At 39.5% G+C, this 13,093-nt stretch overlaps 1 protein-coding gene across 5 annotated transcripts in view; it reads left to right on the top strand.

Annotated features, from left to right (window-relative positions):
* MACC1 (MET transcriptional regulator MACC1) overlaps window positions 1-13,093 on the top strand; it is an 89,815-nt gene that overhangs the window by 35,123 nt on the left and 41,599 nt on the right. The window contains exon 1 of one of the 5 annotated variants that reach the window (XM_088833634.1): window positions 3,406-3,697. The exons of the other annotated variants lie outside the window; for them this stretch is intronic. The gene's annotated coding sequence lies outside the window, so the exon portion shown is untranslated. Of the gene's footprint in view, window positions 1-3,405; window positions 3,698-13,093 lie in introns of those variants that run through there. 5 annotated transcript variants of the gene reach the window in all.

Raw genomic sequence — 13,093 nt, 5'->3', positions numbered from 1 at the left:
GTTTAAAATTTCCCGTTTCAGACAGCAATTGCAACTGCGTATAAAGTTTAACTAGAAGAAAACACAAGGAAATGATAAATGTACCTAGTGCTATTTGCACCTGTGTAAACATGCACTACGCTCTGCATGCCAGCACCAGGTTCCTTTCAGTCAAGAGCTTTTCCCTTATACTGGCTGTCCCTATATTTATAAGAAAAGAAGTCCAGATTTAGGAGAAAGTCCAGTGAGGTGTGTGTGTGCATGTGTGTGTGTTATCCTGTGTGTGTGTTTATACAGAAAAAAAATTACAAGAAGAAAGATCTGTTGAGGGGTAGTGGGAACAGCCAGAAGATAGGAGAAATCTATTGGCAAAGAAATCAGCAGGGTGGTTTTTCGAATGTGATTATTAAAATGTGTCCTCCGCTACCCCAGAACCACTGCATCTTATCACTTGACCACTTCCTTAGAAAAGCAAATTCTCAAGTGCAACCCCAGCCCTTCTGTTAGTAGATCAGAAGGGCTGATGGGGTGGCTCCAGCAAACTGTTTTGTTTAGTGTTTGTTCAAAGCTTCCATGTCATTCTATAGGGTTGCATTTTACAACTACTGGCTTAAATGACAGTGAAGATCTTATTAGGTAACTGGAGAAGAAGAATTCTACTCCACAAAGAATTCCAGCATAACCACCTTGTCCCTTTGTATCTGAGGAGTTATAATCCTACAGGAGCATAATGGCATAAGGCATCATTCCTGGTTCTTACATGGTTGAGATATTCTCACTGTATTCCACTGGGTTATAACTATGTTTTATGTCAAGGGTTATTTGCTGATAAATAATCCTTGGTATAAATTATTCCTTTATGTCTTTTTTCTGTAAGAAATTAAAGAGTTTAGGTAGATCTCTGTCTAAATTGGTTTTCCATTTAAAATGTATTTTATCTTTTTTGAAAAATACTTTTTTAATTTATTTTTCCTCATCTTAATTTGCTTAATTTTGCTGAAGGATGTGAACTTAGTTTTCCTGTTTTAAAGTTTTGGCTACACTATTTCAAAGTGTTCTAAGGATTTTAGTATTGGGCATTACACTTGGCAAAATCAACCAGGGAATTTTGAGAATCTGCCAGGAAACGAGTTTCAGTATAAAATGCACATAAAATTCTGCTTTTCACCAAAACTTTCCATGTGGCTTCACCTGTTAGAGAAAAAAACTGCTATTGCACCATTTTTTAATGAGATAATTTTTGCATTTGCTTATACACCGTGTTTGGAAAATACGACCGCTTTTTCCTTTTCTTTCTCCACCTTCCTTCCTTTTCTTTTTTTTTCACATTATGTATCATCTTTTTTTTTAATTTATTTTAAATCAAATAATCCAATTTTTATTTATTTTTTTTTCAAGTTGAACAGACTAAATTTCTTTAAACAAACTTACTTATACTCAAGAGTCCTTTAAAAACTTAATAGCATTTATACATTGAAGGTATTTGATTTTCTTGTAACTAGCACTTCAAATGCAACAAGCATTTGAAGCAACAAGCATTTGACCCAACAAGTAAAACTTTCTACAGTTCATGCTGCTGCTGCTAAGTCACTTCAGTCGTGTCCGACTCTGTGTGACCCCATAGACGGAAGCCCACCAGGCTCCCCCGTCCCTGGGATTCTCCAGGCAAGAACACTGGAGTGGGTTGCCATTTCCTTCTCCAATGTGTGAAAGTGAAAAGTGAAAGTAAAGTCGCTCAGTCGTGTCCGACCCTTAGCGACCCCACGGACTGCAGCCTACCAGGCTGCTCCATCCACGGGATTTTCTAGGCAAGAGTACTGGAGTGGCTTGCCATTGCCTTCTCCGACAGTTCATAACTTTTATAAATAAAATAAATTAAATGTACAGTGAATAAGTTCTTTGAAATATTTCAATATTTCTGCAGGTTTAGTAACATCGTAAAATACATTTCAACTAAAATTCACAAATCTAAAAACCTGTTAGGCATTTTTAGGCATTTTAAGTTGGAAATGAAGACCAATGTTACATCGTAATATGCCAATTACAAATAGTACTTCAAATAGCAAATACTACAGTTTGTCCCAAACTTTAAAAACTATTCATGAACTCAACACTGAACTATTGATGGCTATGAGAATTGTTTCCTAGCCTTTTTGAAAATTTCAACCCATTTACGTTTAAGGTAATTATTGATAAGTACGATCCCGTTGCCATTTTCTTTATTGCTTTGGGTTCAAGTTTATACACTCTTTCTGTGTTTCCTGTCTATAGAAGATCCTTTAGCATTTGTTGGAGAGCTGGTTTGGTGGTGCTGAATTCCCTCAGCTTTTGCTTGTCTGTAAAGCTTTTGATTTCTCCTTCATATTTGAATGAGATCCTTGCTGGGTATAGTAATCTGGGCTGTAGGGTATTTTCTTTCATCACTTTAAGTATGTCTTGCCACTCCTTTCTGGCCTGAAGAGTTTCTGTTGAAAGATCAGCTGTTATCCTTATGGGAATCCCCTTGTGTGTTATTTGCTGCTTTTCCCTTGCTGCTTTTAATATTTGTTCTTTGTGTTTGATCTTTGTTAATTTGATTAATATGTGTCTTGGAGTATTTCGCCTTGGGTTTATCCTGTTGGGGACTCTCTGGGTTTCTTGGACTTGGGTGATTATTTCTTTCCCCACTTTAGGGAAGTTTTCAACTATTATCTCCTCAAGTATTCTCTCATGGTCTTTCTTTTTGTCTTCTTCTTCTGGGACTCCTATGATTCGAATGTTGGAGCGTTTAACATTGTCCCAGAGGTCTCTAATATTGTCCTCATTTCTTTTAATTCGTTTTTCTTTTTTCCTCTCTGTTTCATTTATTTCTACAATTCTATCTTCTAGTTCGCTTATCCTGTCTTCTGCCTCTGTTATTCTACTGTTTGTTCCCTCCAGAGTGTTTCTGATCTCATCTATTGCATTATTCATTGTATATTGACTCTTTTTTATTTCTTCTAAGTCCTTATTAAATCTTTCTTCCAACTTCTCAATCCTTTTCTCCAGGTTATTTATCTGTAACTCCATTTTGCTTTCAAGATTTTGAATCATTTTCACCATCAAAATTTGAAATTCTTTATCAGGTAAATTCCCTATATCTTCTTTTGTTTGTGTTGGTGGGCAATTATCTTGTTCCTTTACTTGCTGGGTATTTCTCTGCCTCTTCATCTTGCTTATATTGCTTTGCTTGGGGTGGCCTTTCCCTCTTCTTGCAGTTTATGGAGTTCTCTTTATTATGTAGTTTCTTCGCTGTGTGTGGGGTTGGATGGGTGACTTGTCCGGGTTCCCTGGTTAGGGAAGCATGTGTCGGTGTTCTGGTGGGTGGAGCTGAATTTCTTCTCTCTCCTTTAGAAGACAATGGGCTGCTTTTCTGGGAGCCTGCTGTCCTCTACCAGTATTCAGAAGTTGTTTTGTGGACTTTACTCCGCGTTCAAATGTTCTTTTGATGAATTTGTGGGGGAGAAAGTGGTCTCGCCGTCTTATCCCTCTGCCATCTTGTTCCTTCCTCCCCAGAACACTGGATTCTTATATTCCACTTGGTCGTGGAGTATCTCTTCCCAGCTGCTCCAGCAAGGCGCAGCCGCTGTACCTTACCTTGGACGAGGGGTATCTCCTCAAGGCCGCCCCTCCTGCTTTGAATGTGGATCAGCTCCTCTCGGCCCTCCGGTGCCCAAGCAGCCACCGCCTCCTGAATGTGGTACAGCTCCTCTCGGCCACCGCCCTAACCCTGGGCGCGGGGTAGCTCATCTCAGCCACGATTCTGCACGTGGTCGGTTGCGCCGGAGCCGGGCGTCTCTCGCGTCTGTGCCGCCGGGGCCGGGTGTCTCTCGCGTCTGCCCTTCCTTCCTTTTCTTTGGCCATGCCACACAATATGTGGGGTCTTAGCTGCCCAGTCAGGGATTGGACTTGCTTCCCCTCCATTGGGAGCATGGAGGAAGTCTTAACCAGTGGACTGGCAGGGAAGGTCCTTCTGTTTCTTTTCTTTTCCTTCCTCCCCTATTCTCCTTTCTCCTCTTATAATTTTTTTCTTTTTTATCAGAAAAGGCTTTTTATTTCCTAAAAAAAGTTTTTTAAATAAAATGTCAAGAGCTTGAAAGTAATGTATGGCAAAAAAGACAAGTGAGAGGTGAAGGAGGTGTGGTTAACAGATGGACAACAGGAAGCAAGGTTAAGCAACAGTGGAAACTGGAACTGGAAGGTGGGATAGTCTCAGAATAGAATGTTGGGAACCTTGAGTCCGAGGAGGGGTATATGGCAGCTTGCGTTATGGAGTGTATGGGATAGCTGTCATGTGCATGAGTACTTATGACTGGTCAGCCACTCACCAGCTATTCGATCTTGGAGGTTACTTATGTCCCATGGCTAAGATTCATTTTTAGACTCTATGAAATCTGATTTAATATACCTATTTTTCAGTGTTGTCATAGGTCTCAGATAAAACATATATATAAAGTAAGCTGAAGCTCTGCAATGCCATGTCTACAGTTAGTACATACTGATACTTTTACTTGTAACTCGTCTGTTTTCATAGTTGCATGATAATCCATTGTATTATAACACCACAGTTTATTAATTTATGTAGCAAAGGATATTTTGATTGATTCTAGTTTTTTGGTAAATATATAAAGAACATTCTTATATATTTCTTCTAATGCATATATGCAAGGTTTACTGGAAACAAATAATTGGAATTAAAATTGCTAGGTACTACCATCCCAGGTGGCACTAGTCTTAAAGAATGCACCTGCAATCCAAGAGGCCCGGGTGGGGAAGATACCTGGAATAGAAAATGGCACCCCATTCTTGTCCAGGAAATCCCATGGGCAGAGGAGCCTGGCAGGCTACAGTCTATAGGGCCACAAAGAGTCGGACAAGACTGAGTGTGCACGCGCACACACACGCATACACACGCACACACATATACACACATACACATGCACACATGCCGTAAGCATCTTTCCTAGATAATACTAAATTGATTTCTTTTTTTTAAAATTTATTTAATTTAATTGGAGGCTAATTACTTTACATTATTGTACTGGTTTTGCCATACATTGACATGAATCTGCCCCGGGTGTTCATATGTTCCCCATCTTGAACCCCCCTCCCAGCTCCTTCCCCATCCCATCCCTCTGGTTCATCCTAGTACACCAGTCCTGAGCATCCTGTATCATGCATCGAACTTGGACTGGCGATTCGTTCCACAGATACATGTTTCAATGCCATTCTCCCAAATCATCCCACCCTCACCCTCTCCCACAGAGTCCAAAAGACTGTTCTATACATCTGTGTCTCTTTTGCTGTATACAGGGTTATCGTTATCATCTTTCTAAATTCCATATATGTGCGTTAGTACACTGTATTGGTGTTTTTCTTTCTGGCTTACTTCACTCTGTATAATAGGCTCCAGTTTCATCCAGAAAATTACTAGAGCTAATCAATGAATATAGTAAAGTTGCAGGATATAAAATCAACACACAGAAATCCCTTGCATTCCTATACACTAATAATGAGAAAATAGAAACAGAAATTAAGGAAACAATTCCATTCACTGTTGCAACGAAAAGAATAAAACACTTAGGAGTATATCTACCTAAAGAAACAAAAGACCTGTATATAGAAAACTATAAAACACTGGTGAAAGAAATCAGAGAGGACACTAATAGATGGAGAAATATACAGTGTTCATGGATTGGAAGAATAAATATTTTGAAAATGAATATATTACCCAAAGTAATTTATAAGTTCAATGCAATCCCTATCAAGCTACCAACAGTGTTTTTCACAGAACTAGAACAAATAATTTCACAATTTGTCTGGAAATACAAAAAACCTCGAATAGCCAAAGCAATCTTGAGAAAGAAGAATGGAACTGGGGGACTCAACCTGCCGGACTTCAGACTCTACTACAAAGCCACAGTCATCAAGACATATGGTACTGGCATAAAGACAGAAATATAGATCAATGGAACAAAATAGAAAGCCCAGAGATAAATCCATGCACCTATGGACACCTTTTCTTTGACAAGGGAGGCAAGAATATTCAATGGAGAAAAGACAATCTCTTTAACAAGCGGTGCTAGGAAAACTGGTCAACCCCTTGTAAAAGAATGAAACTAGATCACTCCCTAACACCATACACAAAAATAAACTCAAAATGGATTAAAGATCTAAATGTAAGACCAGAAACTATAAAACTCCTGGAGGAGAACACAGGCAAAACACTCTCCGACATAAATCACAGCAGGATCCTTCATGACCCACCTCCCAGAATATTGGAAATAAAAGCAAAAATAGATTGATTTCTAAGTGGTTGTGCTTATTGACACTTCCAATGCTGCTGCTGCTGCTAAGTCACTTCAGTCGTGTCCGACTCTTTGTGACCCCATAGACAGCAGCCCACCAGGCTCCCCCGTCCCTGGGATTCTCCAGGCAAGAACACTGGAGTGGGTTACCAGTTCCTTCTCCAATGCATGAAAGTGAAAAGCGAAAGTGAAGTCACTCAGTCATGTCCGACTCTTCGCGACCCCATGGACTGCAGCCTACCAGGCTCCTCTGTCCATGGGAGTTTACAGGCAAGAGTACTGGAGTAGGTTGCCATTGCCTTAGGAGTTCACTGTGCTCCTCATCTTTTCCAATAATTAGTGTTTCCAGATTTTAAAACTTCTCCAAATTTCATGGTTGATAATTGTATCTCATGTGGCACCATTTAGCATTTCCCTGATTACTGATAAATTGAGCATATTTTAATATATTTGTTTGATATTAACAAGAGGTGGCAAGAATACACAGAACTATACAAAAAAAGATCATAATGACCCAGATAACCACGATGGTGTGATCACTCACTTAGAACCAGACATCCTGGAGTGTGAAGTCAAGTGGGCCTTAGAAACAATCACCATAAACAAAGCTAGAGAAGGTGATGGAACTCCAGCTGAGCTGTTTAGAGTCCTAAAAGATGATGCTGTTAAAGTGCTGCACTGAATATGCCAGAAAATTTGGAAAACTCACAAATGGCCACAGGACTGGAAAAGGTCAGTTTTCATTTCAATCCCAAAGAAAGACAATGCCAAAGAATGTTCAAGCTACTGCACAATTGCACTTACCTCACACACTAGCAAAATAATGCTCAAATTCTCCAAGCTAGGCTTCACCAGAACTTGAACTGAGAATTTCTGGATATTCAACCTAGATTTAGAAGAGGTAGAAGAACCAGAGTTCAAATTGCCAACATCCGTTGGGTCATAGAAAAAGCAAGAAAATTCCAGAAAAAAAAACATCTTCTTCTGCTTCATTGACTACGCTAAAGCCTTTGATTCTGTGGATCACAACAAACTGTGAAAATTTCCTCAAGAGATGGGAATACCAGACCACCTTACCTGCCTCCTGTGAAACCTGCATGAAGGTCAAGAAGCAACAGTTAGAGAACAAGGTGGTGGAGGAATAGGTGGACATGGAGTACATCTCTCTCCACAGATACAAAGAGGAATACACCTTCAGACATAGAAGTGCATGGAGAACGCCAGGTGAGAGTGGACAGGAGTACCTGACCAGTGGAAAAGAATATATAGAATCATGCAAAACTTGGTAGGATGAAGGAACTAGGGGGGAATACAGGAATGTTAGTAGGACTGGACCTGCCCTTGGTAGGTAGGGGAACTGAAGCAGAGGTCCGATCCCCACATCAGGGCAGTTGTCTGAGTCAGAGGAGAAACATTTAAGGCTGAGAGTGAAACAGCTGATCTGTGGCAGCCTAAACGGAATGAGAATCAGAGAGTCCTTGCTGCAGCAAGGACTGCTGTACCCTGGACAGGAATGCTGCTCTCCTGGAAGGCATAGTGGCTGGGAGCCGGAGTTAAGGGATTGTGGGGCAATCCCACGTCGAGGGCTGCTGTTGACTCCAGAGAGACGGATTGAGGGGAGATGAGGGAAGAGATCATGGTAGGAAATGCCAGTGGAGGAAAGCCAGGCAGCCATGGAAGCAAGGTGATGCTGCTGAGTCACATGTAGCGGGTAGAACCATCACCATAGCCTTTCTCTCTCCACATGCCAGCACTGGCAGCTTAACAATAGAGAGGCTGGCCCATCAAACACCTGACACACTGAAGTACAGAGTAGGACCCCACCCAGGGTGCTCCTTTAAGTGACTGATGCGCCAATCTACAGAGTAGGACCCCAGTCAGTGGGGCCCCTCTATGTGCCTGAACAGGCAGAGGTACGGAGAAAGACTGAACAAAGAGGCCTTCTGACTGCCAGCTACAAGAGGCTCAAAAAAAGACTCTGATAGGGCCATAACTCCCGCAGTGGAGTCAGTCCATGTCCCTGCACACTTGGTTCCACCAGGGTCCCTGCAAGGCAAGCAGCTGCTCCACCTTCACACTCAACTCTCACTGGGGCAGAGCTGCCACAGGTAAAAAAATCTTGCATCTATGCATGCAGTGTCGCTTCGGTTGTGTCTGACTCTTCAGAGAGGGGGTTCTCCAGGCAAGAATACTAAAGGGTACTGACTAATACTGGTTGCCATACTCTTCTCAGTTCAGTTCAGTTCAGTCGCTCAGTCGTGTCCGACTCTTTGAGACCCCATGAATCACAGCACGCCAAGCCTCCCTGTCCATCACCAACTCCCAGAGTTCACTCAAACTCACGTCCATTGAGTCGGTGATGCCATCCAGCCATCTCATTCTCTGTCGTCTCCTTCTCCTCCCGCCCCCAATCCTTCCCAGCATCAGTCTTTTCCAGTGAGTCAACTCGTCGCATGAGGTGGCCAAAGTATTGGAGTTTCAGCTTTAGCATCAGTCCTTCCAATGAACACCCAGGATTGATCTCCTTTAGAATGGACTGGTTGGATCTCCTTGCAGTTCAAGGGACTCTCAAGAGTCTTCTCCAGCACCACAGTTCAAAAGCATCAATTCTTTGGCGATCAGCTTTCTTCACAGTCCAACTCTCACATCCATACATGACCATGGGAAAAACCATAGACTTGACTAGATGGACTGGCTGGCAAAGTAATGTCTCTGATTTTTAATATACTGTCTAGGTTGGTCATAACTTTCCTTCCAAGGAGTAAGCGTCTTTTAATTTCATGGCTGCAATCAGCATCCGCAGTGATTTTGGAGCCACAAAAAATAAAGTCTGACACTGTTTCCACTGTCTAGAACACTATATTTCCTGCTGTCCTCACTGTCAGCCCCTTTGAGTACCTGGTGCTGCCAGAACCCCTGGGAACCAAGCAGCTGTACCATCTCCACACCTGGCCCTCACAGAGGCAAAACCAAGTCCTCCAGGGCACTCTCAAGAGCTAAACCCCAGTGGGCGACCCGCATGCAGAGGTGGAAATAAAAAATAGTTGAAACCCAGGGGCAGTGTGGCTAAGAAAGAATACCCAAAACCTTCAATACAGCTGTACAAGCTGCAGATTAAATCCATATGATCAACTAGGCAGACTTTGTGTCTATGGAATATATAAAAGGCCATTGAGAGCTCCCACAGAAGAAAATGCTGTAGCTCTGATAGCTGTGGACACTGAAGGCAAGACACACAGGAGTAGGACCAGAGTAAAATCTGAGCTGCCTTCACAGCAGGTCCAGAGATCAGCACAGTGTTGGAGGGCATCCTAGGGAGGTAAGTTAAACTGTGACTCGCAGCATGGGAAAGGACTCTGACAGCAGTTACTCAAGAAAAACATTTACTATTCTTATTTTTTGAGTTGTTCTGTAGATACTTTTCGATATTTTTTTTCTGTGTTTTTTTTTTCCTTTTTTCCCCCCTCTGTTGCAGTTGTCAGTTTTATTGGCATTAAGAAATCCAGTTAAGCTTTTGAGCTTTTTTTAGTCACATTTTTATTGTTATAAACCTCTGCCTGTACATTGGGCTTTTTCAGCTGTGGAGGTTTCCTTTTTTATTTTCTCTTTTTTAAATTTTAATTTTTAAACCTATTATATTTTTCTGAATTTATTTCTTTGTTTGCTTTTCCTACTGTTCTTTTCCTTTTGCAGTTAATCTTTAACATATATAAATCTTTATCTACCTCTATTTAACTTTGCATATCTACTCTTTCTTTCTTTTCCTTCTCTCCTTTCCTCTCAGCAGGTTTGTTAGTTTTATTTTGATTGCTTTATTCCCCAGTTGGCACCTTGCTTTAGTTTTGTCTTCCAGTTTATGCTTTAGTTTCATTCTGGTAGATATAATTTTTGGTTTCCTTTGTTCACTGGGCCAATATATTTGTACTTTATTTTTGTTGGACTGTTTTGATTTTGCTTATGGTTGTATATGTATATGTGTATATTCAGTTACACTTTTTATTGTTTTTATAAACTTCTGCCTCTTTGTTAGACTTTTGCAGTTCTGTGGAATTTTCCTTTTTTTTTCTTTCTTTCTTCTTTTCTCTTTTTTATAATTTTAATTTTTTAAACCTATTATATTTTTTCTACATTTATTCCTTTATTTGCCTTTCCCATTGTTCTTTTCCCCTTGCAGTTAAACTTTAATGTATACAAATTTACCTATATTTAACTTTGCATATCCTTTCTTTTCTTTCTTTCCTTTTCTCTCAACATATTTGTTAGCTTTGTTTTCATTTCTTTATTCCCCACTAAGCACCTTGCTTTAGTTTTGTTTTTCAGTTTGTGCTTTAGTTAATTTTGTTCTTAACTGGTAAATATAATTTTTTATTTCCTTTGTTTGCTGGATCAATCTACTCTATTTTTGTTGGGCTGTTTTGACTTTGCCCAAGGGTGTATATGTATATCTTATTATTTTAATTATTATTTGCCTGATTTTGTAACTGCCATTTATCTGGAGTTCATCATTGGTTTCTTGTTTTTGGATGTATGTTTTAATCTCACTTAATGCCATAACAAACTACTTGTGGAATCTTTGTTCCTGAGCAGATATCAAGCCCTGAGCCTTTGGAGTGGGAGCACTGCCTCCAGGACCCTAGACTACCAGAGAACTAACCCTGGGGAGTTATCAAATAGTGAGAACTCACACAAAGGAAACGACTTGAATACAAGACCCAGTTTCACCCAACCACCAGTAGCAGCCTGTGCAGGACATCTCATCTGAACAACAAACAAAACAAAAATACAAACCCAATCATCAGCAGACAGGAGTACCACCTCACTCAGCCTTGCCCATCAGAGGAAAAACAAACAAACAATCAAACAAACAAAATCTCAGCACAAATCTGACCCTATACAAAGCTTATGCAAACCACTGGAGCAACCATAGGAGGGCAGAAACCAAAAGAAAGAAAGAATTTATCCTTTTTCAAGGAAAGAATTCAATTTTTTTTGAAGCCTAGGAAAAGGAGACCTCAAATACAATAACTGTTAAAAAAAATAAATAATGAAAAGGCAGAGAAATACTGCATGAATGAAGGAACAAACTAGAAACACAGAAGTCTAAATAAATGAAGAGGAAATAGGGAAACTATATGAAAAGCAATTCAGAATAATGATAATAAAGATGATCAAACAACTTGAAAACAAAATGGAGAAAATGCAAGAATCAATTAACAAAGAATTAGAAGAATTAAAGAATAAACACACAAACAGCACAATTACTGAAATGAAAAATACTCTAGCAGGAATCAATAGCAGACTGTCTGAAACAGAACGAATCAGTGAGGTGGAAGATAAAATGGTGGAAATAACTTCTGAAGAGCCGAATAAAGTAAAAAGAATGAAAAGAACTGAGGACCATCTCAGACCTCTGGGACAATATCAAACACACCAACATTCAAATTATAGGTGTCCCAGAAGAAGAAGAGAAAAAGAAAGGGTATGAGAAAATTTTTAAGAGATTATAGTTAAAATGTCCACAACATGGAAAAGAAAATAGTCCATCAAGTCCACCAGGAATAAAGAGTCCCATACAGGATAAACCCAAGGAGAATCATGCCAAGACACATACTAATCAAACTAACAAAGACTAAACACAAAGAAAAAATATGAAAAGCAGCAAGGGAAAAGCAACAAGTAACACATAAGGGAAACCCCATAAACTTAACAGCTGATCTTTCAGCAGAAACTCTGCAGGCCAGAAGGAAATGGCAGGATATATTTAAAGTATTGAAAGGGAAAAATCTACCTGGCAAGGAAAAATATACTTGGCAAGGATCTCATTCAAATTTGATGGAGAAATAAAAAGCTTTCAGACAAGCAAAAGTTAAGAGAATTCAGTACCACCAAACCAGCTTTACAGCAAATGTTAAAGGGACTTATATAGCCATGAAATACAAGAAAATAAAAAAGATTTACAAAACCAACCCCAAACAATTAAGAAAATGGCAATAGGGATATATATATATATATATATATATATATATATATATATCAGTAATTACTTTAAATGTAAATGGATTAAATGCTCCAACCAAAAGACACAGCTTGACTGAATGGATAAAGAAACAAGACCCATATATATGCCATCTACAAGAAACCCACTTCAGACCTCAAGACACATATAGACTGAAAATGAGAGGTTGGAAAAATACATTCCATGCAAATAGGAAGCAAAAGAAAACTGGAGTAGCAATCTTCATAGCAGACAAAATAGACCTTAAAATAAAGAAGATTACAAGAGAAAAGGAAGGACAGTACACAATGATCAAGGGATAAATCCAAGAGGAAGACATAACAATTGTAAATATCTATGCACCCAATGTAGGAGCACCTCAATACATAAGAAAAGTACTAACAGACATAAAAGGAGAAATTGACAGTAACACAATAATAGTCGGAGACCTTAACACCCTACTCACACCAATGGACAGATCATCAAAACAGAAAATTAATAAGGAAATGCAAGTCTTAAGTGATACATTGGATGAGGTGGATCTCATTGATATCTTCAGGACATTCTATCCAAATTCAGGAGAATACACCTTCTTTTCAAGTGCACGTGGAACATTCTCCAGGATAGACCACATCTTGGGTCACAAATCAAACCTCAGTAAATTTAAGAAAATTTAAATTGTATTAATCATCTTCTCAGATCAAAATGCTATGGGACTAGATATCAATTACAAGAAAAAAACTGTAAGAAACACAAACACATGAAGATTAAACAACACATTTCTAAGTAACCC

The sequence above is a fragment of the Moschus berezovskii genome, chromosome 3, assembly GCF_049115385.1.
Source record: "Moschus berezovskii isolate FMDL1 chromosome 3, NW_MosBer_1.0, whole genome shotgun sequence".
Lineage (NCBI taxonomy): Eukaryota > Metazoa > Chordata > Mammalia > Artiodactyla > Moschidae > Moschus > Moschus berezovskii.
Note: the sequence above shows the minus strand (reverse complement) of the source record. Positions and strands in the feature narration are given on the sequence as shown.